We start from the raw sequence: 17,560 nt of genomic DNA, 5'->3' as shown, positions 1-17,560 counted from the left end.
TTAAAAAAGAAAGAAGGGGAGGGGGTGCCGTTGCAGCAGGAGCAGAGAAGTCAGGAGGAGCAGAGGGCCTGGGGGCCTGGAGAGGAAAATAACGTAAAGTCTGCTCTAGTCTGTCACTCAGGTTCCCATTTGGTGAACGCTTGCAGGCATCCAGGTGGCACAGTCCCACCGGCCTGAAGCTCCCAACGTAGAGAAGGGCTGGAGAAAGTTTCAGAGTTGCCTCCCTGAAAGCCGTCTCCACCAGTCTCCTGGGCCTTGGACTCAGCATACTCTACAGATTTGGGTAAATCTACTTCTAATCCAGGCTCTGCTTCTCTTATGTGTGTGACCTTAGGCAAATCTCTAGCCTCTACTTTTCCATCTGTAAAACGGGAATGATAATAAATGTACTTCACAGGGCTCTATGAGCATTAACTAGCATGCACATGTGAAGTCCTTAGCACGCTGCCTGCTGGTGCTAGGACACTCCATATACACAAACTGATCAATATTATCCATTTTTTATTTAAGCCGGGGTTGCAAACACTAATGCCTACAGGGGCCCATCTGGAAAGAGAAATGAATTAAGCCAATTCTCCATCTAAAATAAACAGTCACTCCTCACCTTTTAGGAAATCACTGTTCCACGAGAACAGGAACCCAGGTTATCAGAATTGGTGGGTTCTCAACAGAGACTGGAAATACAGACTTTTGGGAAACAAAATTTCTCATTTTAAAATGTTGGCTAAATTTAAATTACAAATAGAAGAGTGGATTAAAAAGCTGTGGTGTGTATACACACACACAAACACACACACACACAATGGAATATTACTCAGCCATAAAAAAGAATGAAATCTTGGGATAACAGGGATGGACCTGCAGGGTATTATGCTGAGTGAAATAAGTCAGTCATAGAAAGATATGTATCATATGATTTCACTTACATGTGGCATTCAAGGAACAAAATAAACAAAAAACAAAACAGAAACAGACTCACAGATAGAGCAGAATGATGGTTGCCACGGGGAGAGGGGTTGGGGATTAGGTAAAAAAAGCTGAAGGGAATAAGAAAAACGAAGTGGTAGTTACAGAGTAGTCCCTGGGATGTCAAGTACAGCATAGGGAATCTATAGTCAATAATACGGTAATAACTATGTATGAGGCCAGGTGGGACTGGAAATATCAGGGGGAACACTTTGTAAAGTGCATGCTTGTCTAACCACTGTGCTGCACACCTGAAACCAATACAAAATACTATGCAACGTAAACTGCAATTGAAAAAGAAAAAAATTTAAATCACAAAATAATATTGTGGCATCCCATAGTGTATGGACCAAACAAAACGTGGGGTGGGGTGGAGGGTGGGGGTTTGCAGCCTAAGGGCTGCTATTGGTGAAATCTGATTTAAGACAGGTTTCCAGCTGAATGCAGAGATCCGGGGTGCTCCTCTGAAAGACAGAGGTGCCACTTCATCCTGAGATATCGGACCCAATCTCTCCCACGTGTGAAAAGACAGGCTTGCTGGGATGCCTGATCCCTCCAGCACCGCATTTCTGAGATCCTGAGGATCTGATGGTGTGGATCTGGCCTTGATAGTGTTGAGATGTGCCTCGGAAGGTGTCCAGGGCTGGTGAGCAGCCAAGGAGGGCAGGAGAGAAGCCTGCGGTTATTTACCTGCTGAGGAAAAAGACCAGCAGGAGAGGTGGTGGCCGCTGGAGAAGGGGAGAAACCAGGTAGGTATCTGACCTGACTAGTCAAACCACTTTACAAGAGCTGCAGCTGAACTGACCCCCGTCTGAATCTGAGTCCGAGTGCGCGCTGGGGAGGCACAGAGAGCAAGCTTGAGTGTGGCTGCTTCCTCTGTTTGCTTTTCTCAAGTTTGATCCCGTGTGCATGCACCTTTCTAATCCCTTTGTGCTCACAGAGAAGGAAATCTCAGCGATAGCTCCATTTCCAGAAACCGTCCCAGCACCCCCCGCCTCCCTGCAAATTCTTGCACCCATTCCCAGGACCAGGATCCTCAGCGGGGTCTCTGTGTCTAGAACATAGTGTGGCGATGGAGAGAATCCCGCAGGCCAGCCTGACCATGGAGAGCGTCCACAAGCTCAGACCCTCCTGCCAAGGGACAGCTGGGTGTCCCAGGGCCTGCACTGCAAAGGCCAGGTAGGTGTGTGCCCACAGGGACAGGAAGCACTGCTGTCCCAGCACATGGAGGTGGGGACGCTGGGGAGGTAGGGCCACCTTCCCACAGGGTGCTTGGTTAGCCCAAAAGGAAGACTTGGTTTCTTCGGCTGCACTGGGACAGCTGACTCTGAGCCATGATCACTTTCCACCTCTGAACAGATGTATCCTGCAGCTCATTAACTCATGGCAAAGCAGAAGAAGAGATCGGAGCTGTTTTTAACAGCAGAACGTTTTGTTTTGTTTCGTTTTAATGACATCTTGCACTAAACGCCAATATATAAAAAATCTTTTTCAATGAGTGATTAACATGTTCCTTGCAGTTTGAATCTGTATCCTTGGGTAACGGAGACGGTGTTCTTTTTAAAATCTCAGAAGTGCCCACAGAAAACCTTAGGGTTCTTTGGAGCACGGTGGGAGAGCAGTGATAGAGTCCTGCCCTCCTGGGGTTTTAGGATTCTCAGTGACCCGAGGTTGCTGACACATTTCACAAAAGGAGATAAAGACACGTGGTCACTGCCGTCATGTCCCACAGAGCGAGATAAGGTAAAAGGAGGGCATCGCAGCATTTCACCACCTTCCACTGACTAAAGTAGTACAGGAAGGAGCTAATATTGTGCTGTGTGCTGGGAAGAGAAAGGCTGGTGCAGAAGGAAACCCAGGCCCCGGTTTGGACTCTGGAGAGTTTGGGCTCCGGTCCTTTTGAGAGTTAACACTCAACCTGAGATCTTAGAGAAGTAAGTCCCTTCTTGTCTGCAGACTGAGATTCCCCATTCGTGGGGGTCACTTTGCTTGAGGATGTGGCACCACTCACTGTGTTTGGCACAGATTGTGGCAGGATCACAAACCACACGGGTACACTCAGTGTGCCGCACAATGGGCCCAGCCCCATTGCAGGCCCAAATGTACACGTGTGACTAAGTCCTATAGGGCATTACAGACCCAGGAAGGCAGGTGAATTCTGGAAGGTCTCAGATGGGTCCGTGAGGGCCAGAAGAGCAGCCAAGAGGCCCCGGTTTACAAGCCAGGCCCTGGAGCTGACCTAGATTTCAGTCCCGACTGTATTAATTACTAGCTGTGTGGTCCCGGACAAGCCGCTTACCCTCTTGCTTTCCCCATCTGTAAAATGGGACGGCATAATCCCTGCCCGCAGCGTAGCTGGGTTAGCCACTACAGGACAGATCGGCAGGGAAGGCCTCGACAGGGCCTAGACCTGGGTTAGATCCCGTCTCTTCCACTGAGAAGCAAAGTGCCTCTGTAAACCTCATTTGTCAAAGAGGGGTGACAATTAAACCAAATGTATATAAAACACTTTTGTTAGCACCATGGCCAAACGGGAAGAAAAACTGGAGGAAACAGTGCCAGGGGTCGGTAAGGAGACTGGGGAAGGTTAGATGCCCTGGAGCGCGGGCAGGCTAGCATCCTGGCCATGCCCCACTTCTTGGGTGACCTCCAGAAGGCCTTTCTTCTTTCTGGGTTACCGTCTCCCTCTGTACAAGGAGGATGCTGCGCTCACGTTCTAACAGCCTCCGGTGGTAGAGCCCCACAGAGGGGTCTGGGAGGCAGTGTCCAAGGTCCCAACTCGAATGCCCTAAGGATCAGGCGCAAGGAGTGAGCCATCTTGAGTTGTGTTGTTTTCAAGACAGTCACAAAGTTGACCTTTTAAAATGAAGGACCCACCAGGAAATGTGCTCTCTCCCATTTTTTTCTTGAACCACTGACACAGCCTCAAATTTGGAGAGACAAAAGGGGCCCTGAGTAAATGGAGTGGAGGCACTCAAGTCCGAAGGAAAGGTACAACAGTTGATTACTGCCACAGAATGAAAGCTCAGTGCTGTTAGATTGTCCAGATTTTCAAGAAAAGTTGGAAATCAGATTTCTTGTGTGTGTGTGGAATCTTCTGATCACTAAGGCTGACACATAAGTCAACATCTTAAAAAAAACAAAAAACTTCCAAGATCTGCAGATTCAGCTCATGGCTGGCATTTGGCAATTTCAGGTGTAACCAGATCCTGAAACCTACCAGCAAGTGTTGGCTGCTGTGGTCCTGCGTTCCCCACCTCCACTGGCCCCCAACAGAACAGGGCCCGTCACTGTCCACGCAATGCACGCTCCCCACATTCAGTTGGACCCGGGATGAGTTGCTGACCCTTAGATCTCCCTGGACATTGTTTTCAAACTTTAGGATCCATAAAAATCACTTGAGAGTGTAAGTGATTTTAAAAAAGCACCCACGGTGTTGGAGTAAGATGCATCCTTCAGGCACCACTCCCAGAAATTCAGATTCAGCGGGTCTAAGGTGGGCCTCAGGAATCTGCCCAGGTTAGGCCCCCCTTTGGGGAACTGATCTCAGAGCCAGTGAAATAGGCGACTGTGGAAGCCCTGCTCCACGTGGGCGCCGGAGGGCCATCAGCCCAGCCCACTGCTGCACCTGAGGGACACAGACTTTGGAGGGGCTGCTCACCTCTCTAGGAGCATGGACAGACACCCACTCGTGTTCCTCATTTACTAGGAGTTTATTTTAGGGGCTCATGGAGGAGTAAGGAAGGTAGGAAACCATCTGAGCCTCAGAGCCAAACCCAATGGAAGCCAGAGCACTATTTAGCCGCTGGACTGTTTATGACATTTAGTGGCCCGATTAGCTCATCTGTCCGTAAGCAGTGGGCATCTGTCGCTGCCTCCTCCGGTGATAAACATCTTACTTCTCTGCTCGCCAAGAGATAAGGTCTGATGGGTGCAGCCAGTCCCCAGCCAAGGCATAGGGGTCCCGTTGGACAGAGCGTCCCTCCCCCATAACTGGCAGCCAGCTCAGAGCTGGTAGTCTTTGGGCCAAGCCCCCATTCTGTATTACACCCCCTGTAGCCCAGGTGTCAAGGTCAGGTACTGCTCAGCATGCCAACCTAAGTGTCAGGAGCCTCCTAGAGAAGGGGGACTTGAGGCAATAGACTCCTTGCCTAGTCCACCCACTATGATAGTGAAGGTAAGGAAAGTAACAAAACTGGCCAAAGGTGCAGAGGCCCCATCAGTCTGCAGGGACAAATGTTCTCCCGGGGGCGGCACCTAAAGAGCAGGCTAGCCTGGCCGGTGAGGGCACGGGCTCTGGGGTGACACCGGGCTCCTGTTCCAGCCCCACCGTTCTCTGGCTGTGTGACCTCAAGCAGGTTAACCTCTCTGAACGTGAGCTTCCCAGTCTTCTCATAAGAGTGATTCTAATAATGCCTCGCAAAGGGACTGTGGGGGTTAAATGAAATCCTGGGTGTGAAGCCTTTAGCACGGAGCCTGGTATAGAGCAAAAGACAATATTTAGTTTAAAAGAAAAAAAAAAGAAATCTACAGAGAGTTTCCATTCTCAGAAAATGTCCTTGGAGAACAGAACATCGCAGGAGGGAACCCGAGGCCTGGAGAAACATGAGCTGCTATTGTTATTCCCCAAGTATAGAAAATAGATGTGAGTTGGAGGTGGCTGTGGAACCGCGGGCTGAAGCCCTGCAGAGGCAGGACTCCTGGGCGTGCACCCCACTCTTGTGGGAATGCACCCTGAGACCAGCCAGGCACAAGGCCCCTCCATGCCTGGGCCTGGCCCTCTCCGTTTCTAAAATGAGCGGCTTGGGCCATCCGAGCCCCAAGGGCACGTCCCCTCTCTAGCCCTTGAATCTGATGAGGACCGAGAATGGCAGGAGAAGAAACAAACATTTCGTTAATTCAGCCCAGACTGGAGAATGGCTGTTTGGGGGGGATTCTCTTTTTTAAGATAAATTTACCCTGAAAGGTAACTTGAGGCTGAAATAACAGCCAGATGTGCTGGGATAAGAAGGTTTGGTCACAACCCAAGAAGGTTCTTCAAGAGGCGTGGAGGACATTTCCTGGGAATGGGAGTGAGCTGGGGTCCTGCACATCTGGGGGGGGGGGGAGGCCCTCCCTGTGTCACAGGTGACTGTGCTGCCTTCCCCCAGATGGCTCCAGGGTGCATCCTCTCGGCCTGGTTAGGTCTCTCCTCCTGACCCTGGCCCTGACCCCAGCCTCAGCCCTACCCCTGAGCCTGTCTCCAACCACCCTGTCTAAATGCTCATTTCTGTCGCTCTCCGGGCTCTTTTCCCCTACACTCCGCTCACAGGCGGCCAGACATTGCATTCTTTATACATTATGCGACTCCCCGAGAGGAGAGACGACCGGCAGCTTCACCAGGGCAGGAAATTTGTTCCTTTCACCGCTGAATCCCCAGCTCTTAAAACAGGACCTGGAATGTAGGCGATTCTCAGTAAATATTTGTGGACAGAAAAAGAAAAGGGGGGGGCGGAAGGGGGGGGAAGGGGGGAGGGGGGAAGGGGAGGGAGTCTTACAACACAATGTTGGCTTTTGTCCTGGTGATCAAAAGCTGAAGTTAAAGGATTAGCTTTCTAATTGTTAGAATTCAGAACTCAGCCAGCTAACAGGGAAAGGTGCTAGGGCACCAGACGACACCTTCCCCTTGGTCCTGAAAAGCTTTCTCTCTACGGAGCCCTATGTGGAGGGCCTGGGGGGGGGGGGGTGGAGGGTGTCGCTGACCTGGGGCAGGGGGACCAGGGAGGATGCTGAGGAGAGCACAGGCCTCCTTCCGGAGCCGCCCGACTCTGGAAGGATCCCTCCCTTATTCTGGAGGCTGTTCACTGGCCTCGCATAGGGCTTGGAAAACTTGGACGCTCAGGAACTGTCCTGAAATTTTCCTTCTTCCGCATCCAGGAGGCCTGTAACTTTCAGGAACTGTTGATTGTCTAGGCAATATAAACAAAAGAACAAAGGCAAAAATTGAGGCATTGGAAGGAAAGGAATCTCAGGGTGAATGGAGCCTAAAACCTGCTTGGAATTTAAAAGGTATGCAAAAGGAACAAACCCTGCGGAGGGGTCCCAGAAACCAGAGAAATTCCACCCAGGTTCTCAGTTCCCGCTAATGAGAATTTCATAGAAGGGACACGTGTCCCCAGAGCTTGAACCTCTCCTTGCAAAGCAGCCTAGTGGCACGTTTGCTCTGAGAGAGCAGAAGGGAGGCACCAGGCAGGCTTGATTTATTTACCTAAATATGGTCTCTTTTCTGGAACGGCTGTGAGACTAGCATCAGGGGCCTGCGGCCAGCGTGGCATTTTTACTTTTCAATCTGTGACATTCGCCAAGTTCCTTCCCCTCTGCAGGACTCAATTTCTCTTTTTGTAGAGAGAGATCTGAGCTGGGGCACCTTTGCTGTCTCATCAGGCCCTTGGCAGAGGAGACCTAGAGGCTTCAGTTCTTTTCTGGCCTGATCTCTCCACCTCCTACCTCCCCCAGCCCCTCCACACCTCCTTCTGTGTTGTCAGAGAAACTGCTTCCAGTTTGTTGTGGAATCCCATGCCCAGAAGGGGAAGCGTTTTGAGTCTCCCATCACAGACACCGGGGTGAGGAGGACTCTCACCAATGGCCACACCAGTGCACAGACCTCGGTCACTTCTCCTCTGTGGCACCAGGGCTAATGCACCCCGCCTTTCTCTCTCTCTCTGGAAGCAATGACACCACTGCCTATTTTGCCAAGTCCTCCCTATAGCATGTGACATGGGACACCCGGAGGGAGAAAAGCTGCCAGGAAGGGTCCTGAGTCCTTGGCCTTGAGTAAGAAGGTGGAGCTCTCTGGGGCTACAAGGGGATTCTTCTTTGCTAAGTAGCGTCAACTTCCTTACCTATGAAATGGAAATAACAACTCTGACCAGCCAACTCAGAGGGCCTTTGTAAGAATCAGATGGGAAAACAGATTTGGAGGAAACCTTTGAATTGCTGCTTAGACCCTTGGGTCCAAGACTCTCAGGCACTGCCCTGACCTCCTGGCCCCCTTACGTGCAGTCTCTTCACTGGGCCCATCCTGTTAGTCTCTCCAGCAATAACAAAGCCGTTCTGAGCACGGGCTCTGGAGTCAGGCTGCCCAGACTTTCGTACGGGCTCTCCAGTTACTGTAGGATCTGCAGTTGTGTGATCTTCACCAAGTTAACTCACCCCTCTGATCTTCAGTTTCCTCTTCTGAAAGTGGGGATAAAAGAGAACCTACCTCAAGGGTTGCTGTGAGATTATGTGTGAAAAGCATTGACTGGCACCTAAGATATGTTAGGTCCTATTGTTCTTTGTGCTGTTTCTTTGAAGACCCTGGGCTGTTGACAGCCGAGCCATTACTAATAAGATCAGTGTAAGACTCAACATGAAGAAACCGGGAGGCGTCCTGGAAAAGTCGCTTCTCAAGGTGAGCTCCACAGACCTTCGGGAGGCCTCGAGATCCTTTCAAGGGATCCGCAAATCCAAAACTATTGTCAAGATAATTCTGCTTTGTCTTTTCACTGGGTTGACATTTCTACCAATGGTGCAAAAGCAATGGATGCTAAACTTCTGGTGCCTTAGCACCCAACTGTACAATCTTCATCATATCTTTACCAGAAAGAAAGAAAAATACCTGTTTCACTTAACACTGTTTTATGAGTAAGTTCATGTAGTCAATTTTATTACATCTTGATCCTTGAGTATCCTTCTTTTTAATATTCTGTGTGACAAAATCAAGGCCGCATAGGGTACTTCTGGTAGACCCTGCAGCATGGTGTTGTCTCCAGGAAACGCACACCCACAAATGTGTGATTTGCAATACGAATGAGCTGACTTTGTCATGAAAAACATTTTACTTGAAAGAATGACTGACTGACTAACAAACTATGTTATTCAGATGTGAGCATTTGGCAGACATTTTCTCAAAAATGAATGAAGTGAGCTTGTCACTTCAAGGAACGTCACTGCCAACGTTGCCTAGGAAAAAACAGAAGCTTTCAAGTGAATTTTGGAAGACTTATAGCTGCTATCATGAGCTTGTCAGCTTCCAATACTTAGATATTTTTCTAATAAGATTGATGGTAATATTAGTGAATGTGATATTTTTTATATTGTAGAATGAAATGTGTTAATATTTGGAAGATCAGCATGAGTCAGTGAATGGACATGTCTCCAATGACCAATACATAATGTTACAAAATCATAAATAGTAAAAGATCCATTTAAAGTGTAACTTAGACCAGTGGATTACATGTAAAACAAAATATATGAAAAATTTATTGATGAGGTTCTAGATTCCACATTGCAACTAACCATTCAGAAATTACCACCTGTCAAGTTTAGAATAATACCAAAGAAAAATCCTCACAATTATCTGCAAAGACCATTATAATATTTCTCCACTTCCCAACTATGCCTCTGAGCAAGATCAGACTTTATTTATATACTTCAACAAAACAGCATATTGTAACAGATTAAATGCAAAATCATTTGATAAGAGAATATTATCATATTGTAGCAAATTAAATGCAAAATCTCTTGATAAGAGAATCTAGTTATCTTCTATGCCAGATGTAAAGAAGATATGCAAAGATACAAAATGGTGTCATTTTTCTTGATATTATTTTTTGTTTTTGAAAATTTTCCATAAATATATGTTATGTTAACATGTAATGGGGTTATTCTTGTTACTTTTCAGTGAATTAATCAACCAATATTTTAAAAACTTATATTTTAATTTCTTATATGGCAAATATCATCAGGTATAATCTATATAAACAAGACCTATTTGTAGTCCTCCATCATTGTTTTAAGCGAGTAAAGAGATCTAAGACCAAAAAGTTTTAGAACCACTGCTATAAATGTTTGAGAGGGAGACAGGCAGAGAGCAAAAGAGAGTAGATGCAGGTCCCGTGCCAGGCACGGAAAGGGTGGCCCGCGGCCCTCCGCCTGTGGGCCCACAGCAGGGGCACTGGGCTCCGCGCCACTGGGCGCCGCCCCCCAACAGGGGCCGACAGCGAGCCCTGCCCGCGAGGGGGCCCGGCCGTTAGACGGCCAAAGCCGCCCCACCGAGCCACACAAATATTAGGGAGATTTACCCGGGGAAAGCAAAGCTGAGAATGAAGACTCATCTTCAAATCTGAAAGATCGTCGGATAAAATGCAAACCATAGGGATGTATAAAAATGGCCCCAAATGTGCGTTTTGCTCGACCCGCATTTGTCCTGTTCGGTGTCGTCTCGGTCCCTTTCTGTTTCGCTTTTTCCTCGTTTCCTTCATTCCCTTGCTCTCTCTCCGCTTCTTTTCTCCATTATTTTCTTCCTTAATTAGCCACAATATATAACAAACATACTTTTATTATTTTTTTCAAAAAGTTTGATCTTTTTTTCCTTAAAAAAGTGAGTGGAGGAAGAAGAGGAAGAAGGGAAAGGGGGAGGAAGAGGAGGAAGAAGGGGAGGAAGAGGAGGAGGAGGAAGATGAGGAAGAGGAGGAAGAGGAGGAAGAGGAAGAGAGGACGGGGAGGAAGGGGAGGAGGAGGAAGAAGAGGAGGAGGAAGAGGAGGAGGAAGAGGAGGAGGAGGAGGAAGAGGAGGAGGAGGAGGAAGAGGAGGAGGAGGAAGGGGAGGAGAAGGAGGGGGAAGAGGAGGAAGGGGAGGAGAAGGAGGGGGAAGAGGAGGAAGAGGAGGAGGAAGAGGAAGAGGAGGAAGGGGAGGAGGAGGAAGAGGAGGAGGAGGAAGAGAAGGAGGAGGAAGGGGAGAAGGAAGAGGAAGAGGAGAAAGGGGAGGAGAAGGAAGAGGAGGAGGAGGAAGGGGAGGAGAAGGAGGGGGAAGAGAAGGAAGGGGAGGAGGAGGAGGGGGAAGAGGAGGAGGAGGAAGGGGAGGAGAAGGAGGGGGAAGAGGAGGAGGGGGAGGAAGAGGAGTAAGGGGAGGAGGAAGAGGAGGAAGAGGAGGAGGAGGAGGAGGGGGAGGGTAGCTGGCCAGCAGGTGAGCAGCGGATGACGTGGCGGCCCCCGCGCGTCCACATTGCAGGGCCCCCGGGCAGGAGGAAGGAGAGTGGTGGGCGTGGAGAGCCAGGCTGATCCCTGTTCCTCCCACCCATGGTCCGGATTTGAAGGGTGAACTAGACCAGTTTCCCCTCACACGCCCCAGAGGTGATAAGCGATGCTGCTGCTGGACAGGAACCATTGCACTTCTAAGCCACTTGGTTTCTCTAAGAGTAGAATGCGGGAAATACAGGTTACAGAGAATATCACAACATTCTACCTGGACACTAGCAAGACTGCAATTGACCTTTAGGTTCTACAGCAATAATAAAATTATTGTTTTTTCATAATAATATCAGCTAACATTTGCTGATCACTCATGGTGAGCTGTGTACGTGGTTTTACAGACCTGACGCATATAACTCACGGAATCCTCACAACAACCCTGTAAGTCATTATCCCCATTTTACAGATGCAGAAACTGAGCTGTAGAGAGTTGAAGTAAATTGCCCACATCCACACAGCAAGTAATTGCTGGAGTCAGGATTCTTTAGAAGTGTCACTCTCTGCCTTGTCCCAGGAAAAGAGAAAAACTGAACTGAATGGGTCAGGAACAGGAAAGGTGAAGTAATCCTGAGGTTGCCAGGACACTTCCATTTCAGAAAAGTTCTGGCAGGAAAGGGGAACAAACTGGCCTTTAGGTACTCTCAGTTCCTTTTTCCTACTGGCTCGAGAGCAGACAATGGTTTTCCCGGAGCCAAAGGCACTAGGGCCTGCTGGCACTAACCACATAATTACGTTCTTTGAAATTCTAGTTGTCTTATGGCTAGAGCACGGAAGTTCACCTGCAGAACCCAGAGGACTACTGAAGAGCAGAAAGCAAAAATCCCTTCTTATAAATGGTCCTCCCAATTTGATTCCACATCTGCACACCTTCACACCATTTACTGAGTGCCTTCAAACTCATTATCTCACTTAGTTTTCACAACAAGCCTAAGGTAGACAAGGAGGCACGGTGACCTCAGGATCTTTGCACATCTTGTTCCTTGTTCTTGGAACATTCTTTCTCCTCCCCCCTGTCTTATGTTATTGCTTAGTCATCTGGCTTACGATTTTTTATGTTTTGGTCTACTGAGTTAAAGGAGAAGAAAACAGTGTCTTAAACAAATATCTTTATTTGGTTCTGGACTAGATGAGATGATAATCTACGTCTCTCCCTAAGGGGAATAAACATTCCATATCAGTACATCCCTGGCTGCTTGGGTAAACCAGAAATACTCGAGGATAAGAAATCCAAGCTCCTTAGAACTTTATGAGCCTTGTATCAGTCAAGGTTCAGTTGGGGGTAGATTCATTAAGAGTGTTATGGAATTAGAAAGTTATTATAAAAACTAGGCCTTACACAATTATGGAAGAAGCTGGGGAAGTGAAAGTCTTGAAGGCATATTTGAAAGATCAGAAAAAGAGTCACAGTAAATCTGAAAAGTTAAGCATCTACAGCCACCAAAGTGAGCTCACAAAGGGGTAGTGCATGAAGAGGTCTGTGGGAAGCCATTAAATCTAAGAGGCCACTGCCTCTGGGGGGTCCTCTGGGTGGCAAGCCTGGAGCTGCTGGGTGTCAAGAGGAAGAGCTGGATGAGCTGAAACCTATCAGGCACCTCTGCACCTGTTGCCACATGTGGCCACAGTGACCTTTAGAGAGTAATGGTGGCTGATGCTTCACTTCTGCCTTCCAAATCTTGTACAAGTTCCTCTTTTGCTCAACTCTGGCCTGGACCATAAAGGGAACCATATGTAGTTCCCAACTAAACCAAATTGACACAGCAAAATCCAGCACACACTCTTGAGAAGCAGAAAACAAACTAAAGTAAGGGTCACTAACGTGGGAAGAGATGTCACATTAGCGTCACCCTTGACTTTTCTTATATCTCCTACATGCCCAGTTTGTAATCAAATTCTCTAGCTTTGACCTCTACAATGACACACTCATTTATTATCTCTTCTCTATCACCACGGCCATTACCTTAGGCCTGATTCTCCTTACCTTTTGGCTTAAAGATTGAACGTTTTTCAAGTCCTCCGTTCAGGCTGCAATCTCTGGCCTGAGCATCTTTTGTACTTTACCTTCCTCTCCAGAATGCTCTCCTCCTTTAAGTTGCCATTTAAATATTACTTCCTTCTGGAAGAATTTACGGATCCCTCCAAAAATCTGAGTTAGAGGATTCTCTATTCTAGCACTTATTACACTTTAAGTATTATTTAATTATCTGTCTTCTTCTGCATCTTCACCAACTAGCGCCTTGCATATAGGAGCTCATTACTTGTTAGATGATTGACAGAATGAGTGAAGAAATGAGTGATTGGCCCTGCTGGGTGTGGCTCAGTGGCTGAGCATCGACCTAGGATCCAGGAGATCACAGTTTGATTCCCGGTCAGGGCACATGCCCCGGTTGCAGGCTTGATCCCCAATTGGGGGCGTGCAGGAGGCAACCAATCAATGATGACTCATCACTGATGTTTCTATCTCTCTACCCCTCTCCCTTCCTCTCTCTGAAATCAATATATTTAAAAAATAAAAATAAAATAAAATAAAAAATAAATGAGTGATTGAATGAATGGATAAATGAATAATAAGTCTCTCCATTTCCAGTATGTCTTCCTTTAATATGGTCTATATTCTACGTTGAAATTAACCTTTTTGAAAGCCTAAACTTCTTCAGTGGGCTTGTCATTGCCAGTGCAATAAAATTCAAAAACTTTATCTGGGCATTCAAGAACCACCACATGTGATCCCAGCCACTTTTCTAAATGTTTCCCATCACTCCTCTACATGTTTTCCTGCATACAACCAAAATAAACTATAGATTCTTCCCTGACAAAGAGTAACTATTTGCGATAATAGTCTCAAATAAGCAGCTTTTACTAAAAGCATATACTATACTACATACTAGTATATATAAGCAAATACTATATACTAAGCTCCATGATAAACATTTTATATTCAATATCTTATTGAATCATCACAATAACAATCACAATAAGAGATGAGAACTCATTCCTCCTAGACATAAACACACTAAAGTTCAGAAAGGATAAGTCACCTGCCCAAGGTCACACAGTGAGTAAATGATAAAATCAGTATTTACACCCATGTATTATCTGACTCCACAGTCAAGATTTTAACCACTCCACTCTACTGCATCCTCTGTGAGCAGTTCTCAATTACTGTTTGTTTGTTTAAATGATTAATTAGGTGCTTACCATACTAAATACTTCCAATAGTTTATCATCTAAATCCTCAAAACAGCTTTATTAGAGAAGAACTATTATTTCCAGATTGTAGATGACAAAAGTGAGACCCAAAGAGGTGAAGTCACTCATCCTAGGTCACACAGTTGAAAAGGGCAAACCTGAACTTGAACCCTGATCTGTCTGCCTACAGAGCTAGAGGAACCAATCTCTGTCGGAATCACTGTGGCCGGAGCAGCCCCTAGTTACCCTCTTGTCTAAGTGCCCTTATGGGTAAGGGGACAATTCTCAGGGAGGCTAAGTGACAGCCCTGATGGTGGTAAACCAGGACTCTGGCTTGCTGTCCAGTGTGTTTTCCATCATAAGATCTGTCTCCTTCTCTGACCAGAAATTGATCCTCAGCCACAGCAGGATAAGAGCCAAGTCCTGCCCCCCCCCCCCCAGATAGGAGGGAGCACGCCCAGCCCACTCAGTCTTTGCTCAGCCTGTACCCTCTGCCTATTAAAATTCAATTTCACTCTGCTGGCCCTCAAGCCATCTGTTTCCTGTTTTCTAAGAGTATAGAGCAGAGTGAGTCAGAGAAATATTGTGCCTGCCTTCCAGGAGCTTCAGAATAAAGAGTGACAATGCTGACAGGAACACTGCGACCATTAAACAAAGCTTCCATGAAAACAAGCGCACAGGACTTTCCATTCATACAGCTGTGGAGCCGGTGGGGCCTGAAAGCTGCCTGTTTGTCCTGGGTGAGTCTAGGGGAAAGCATCGCCTTCCTGGAGGAATTTTAATAACACCTTGCTGACTGGTCACGATGGAAAAGCAGCTGGCTGGGCCGGCCGGCGTGGCTCAGCGGTTGAGCGTCAACCTAGGATCCAGGGGATCGAGGTTCGATTCCGGGTCAGGGCACATGCCCGGGTTGCGGGCTTGATCCCCAGTCAGGGCCGATCAATGACTCTCTCATCATTGATGTTTCTTTCTCTCCCTCTCCTTCCTCTCTCTGAAATCAATAAAGATATATTTGAAAGAGAGAGGGAGGGAGGGAGGGAGGGAGGGAGGGAGGGAGGGAGGGAGGGAGGGAGGGAGGGAGGGAGGGAGGGAGGGAGGGAGGGAGGGAGGAAAAGTAGCAGCCACACGGGCAACTTCTGGCTCGAAGTAGCCACTCAGCATTAAGAAGAGTTGAAATGCTGCCAGAGAAAGGGTCCATCCACCCCAAAACTGGGCACTGGGTGCCGCAAGGGTGTATCATAAAGACATGGAGATGGGAAAGGCATTTCAGAAAGAGGAGACAGTGATTTTTTTTTCTCATTTATTTAATCATTTCTTTTTTAAAAAAACATACTTAGGATGCACCTAGCAACCCAGGAAGTGAATGAGAACTTAAAATAGAAAAGCTTAACCTAAACTAGTGTTGGGAGAGGCCGTTTATGCTGAGATCTGAAGTTAGGAGACTGGGTAAAGACAGGGACAGCATCCCAGGTGGGTGCAAACAGCAGGTGCAATAGCCCTGAGGTGAGCAAGAGCATAGTACATAGGAGGAGCCGAAGGAAGGTCATTGTGCACAGAGGTATTATCATGAAGTGAGATATGGGTTGGTTAACAAGTGCCAAATCATGGAAAGCCCTTCGGTTCATTTTATGGATTTTTATAATTAGGATGTGGCACTTTTAAAACTTGACTCATAAATGTTTCGATGCTCCTGCCGCTGAGAGGAGCTCTAGGTCGCCCACCTTAATTCTAGGTTCTGTGATGCTGTGCCTGAGTCTGGGCTCAGGTCTTAGGAAGCAGCAGCTTCTACTTTCTTTCTTTTAGAACCCAGCCACCATGTTGTGAGGAAGCCCAAGCAGGCTGCAGAGAGGCCCCCATGGACAGGCCATATGGACAGCGACTGAGGTCCCCGGCCCTTAGTCCCAGGTGAGCTTGTAGACAGCAGTCAGCGCTAACGTGGCAACCATCTGAGTGAGCCCACATGGAAGTGGATTCTCCATCGCCCAGTCAAGCCGTTTCAGCTGATGTGGAGAAAAGATGAGCCCTCCGTGCTGAACCCTGCCCAACTCGTAAATTGTTGATGTAAACAAATGATTGTTATTGCTTTCAAGGCAGTGAAGTTTGGAGCACAGTCCTGCATTGCTTAACCGTGGGGGTATGTTCTGAGTAATGAGTCATTAAGCAACCATTCTTTCGCTGTGCAAACACCATCGCATGCACTTGCGCACACCTAGATGGTATAGCCTACTGCACACCTCAGCTACGTGGTATAGCCCATCCCTCCTAGGGTACAAACTTGTACAGCGTGTGACTGTACTGAATACCGTAGGCAATTATATCAGAATGGTATTTGTATATCTAAACAAACATAGAAAAAGTATGATATCAAAGTTTTTAAAAAGTTGTTTATTGCACTTACCATAAATGGGGCTCGCAGGGCTGGAAGTTGCTGTGGGTGAGTCAGTGAGTGAGTGGTGAGTGAATGTGAAGGCCTAGAACATTCCTGTACACTACTATAGACTTTACAAACACCGTCCCACACGCCCTCCCACTGCTGTCTTTGGACACAGTCAAAATAGAACATTGAAGCTGCTCCATGAACAGGGACGCGGGCTGGATCGACGGGAAATATGGAGGAGAAACTGAATGGTAGTGACCGTGAGAAGGGAGTGGAAGGTGGCCTGAGGCTCGGTAGGAGTAAGAAATGAAGAGGGAGAGATAAAGGGACGTAGGGGCCTGTTGCAGCAGTGCGGTTTGGGCTGTGGCCTGTCGGAGACGAGCGAGACCAATTCGAAAAAGCTGCCTGTGTAAGGGTGAGACCTTTGTGCTGCAGGGGGCACTGCGGCCTCGGTGGTCTCATCAGCTAGGATTCCTGCCGGGACTGGAGGCTGCCTTTCAGGAATTGTTTCAGTGAACTTAGGAAAGTCTTGCTGGGAGTTGGGGTGTTCAGACTTGGGGCTTGGAAGCTTTCCACTCAAGTCTTACTGCCTCTCAAGAGTAAGGATCCCCCCCCCCCCCGCCACCTGCTGTAGAATTAATAGACTGAAGGAGCCAGGGGAACTGTGATCCCAGACTGGATCCCTGAGTTCCAGTTTCTCTGCATGTTCTCCAGCCCCACTGTCCCCCCATAGTGTCAGTCCCTTCCCCACCCTCCTGAGTACCCAGAGTCCCTCGCCCCCCCCCCCCCCCCACTTCATGCCTTCCTACTCTCCTTGCACAGGGCAGTGCAAACCCAACCAAGCCACTCTCTTGCCTATCACCTCTCATGGATCCGGTTTCAGTTCAAAGTTCATCAAGGGGCACAAGGCCCTATGACCTGGCACTTGATCACCTGTCCAATGTCATCTCTGGCTTCCTGGCTTCCCTCGCAGTCCAGT

Source organism: Miniopterus schreibersii (genome assembly GCF_964146895.1).
Source record: "Miniopterus schreibersii genome assembly, chromosome: 4".
Lineage (NCBI taxonomy): Eukaryota > Metazoa > Chordata > Mammalia > Chiroptera > Miniopteridae > Miniopterus > Miniopterus schreibersii.
This window is presented reverse-complemented; position numbering follows the sequence as displayed.